The following is a 789-nucleotide window of genomic DNA, read 5'->3' on the forward strand; positions in this document are numbered from 1 at the left end:
TAAGCTCATAATCATTGGTACGTTGTTGTTGTTCTTCTTCTTCTCCCTCTTCTTCTTCTTCTTCTTCTTCTGATGATGATGATGATGATGACACGATGATGTGGCAATCTAGCAGAATTGTTAATGCACTGGGCGAAGTGTCCAACGGCATTTCATCAGTCCTTGTGTTCTAAGTTCAAATTCCGCCAAGTTTGACTTTGCCTTTCAGGGTCGATAAAATAAATACCAGTTATGCACTGGAGTTGATGCAATTGACTTACCTCATCCCCTAAAATTTCAAGCTGTGCGTCTATAGTAGAAAGAGTTATTTATTCTTTATTCTTTTATTCATTTATTTGCTTCAATCATTTGACTGTGGCCATGTTGCAGCACTGCCTTTAGTCAAACAAATTGACCCCAGGACTTATTCTTTGTAAACCCAGTATTTATTCTATCGGTCTGTTTTGTCCAACCGTGAAGTTACAGGGATGTAAACACACCAACACTGGTTGTCAATCAATAGTGAGGGGACAAACACAGACACAAATATACACACACAAGACGTGTTTACTGCATGAATTTTCAGCCACCAGGAAACCAACACAGTGGACAGTTTGCTAGGATTACAACTAGAATAGGCGCAGGAGTGGCTGTGTGGTAAGTAACTTGCTTAACAACCACATGGTTCCGGGTTCAGTCCCACTGCATGGCACCTTGGGCAAGTGTCTTCTACTATAGCCTCGGGCCGATCAAACCCTTGTGAGTGGATTTGGTAGACGGAAACTGAAAGAAGTCCGTCGTATATATGTA

At 41.4% G+C, this 789-nt stretch overlaps 1 protein-coding gene across 2 annotated transcripts in view; it reads left to right on the forward strand.

Moving 5' to 3' along the window:
• LOC106867682 (prostaglandin G/H synthase 2) overlaps positions 1-789 on the forward strand; it is a 75,343-nt gene that overhangs the window by 46,132 nt on the left and 28,422 nt on the right. The window lies entirely within an intron of this gene.

Source organism: Octopus bimaculoides, chromosome 27 (assembly GCF_001194135.2).
Source record: "Octopus bimaculoides isolate UCB-OBI-ISO-001 chromosome 27, ASM119413v2, whole genome shotgun sequence".
NCBI lineage: Eukaryota > Metazoa > Mollusca > Cephalopoda > Octopoda > Octopodidae > Octopus > Octopus bimaculoides.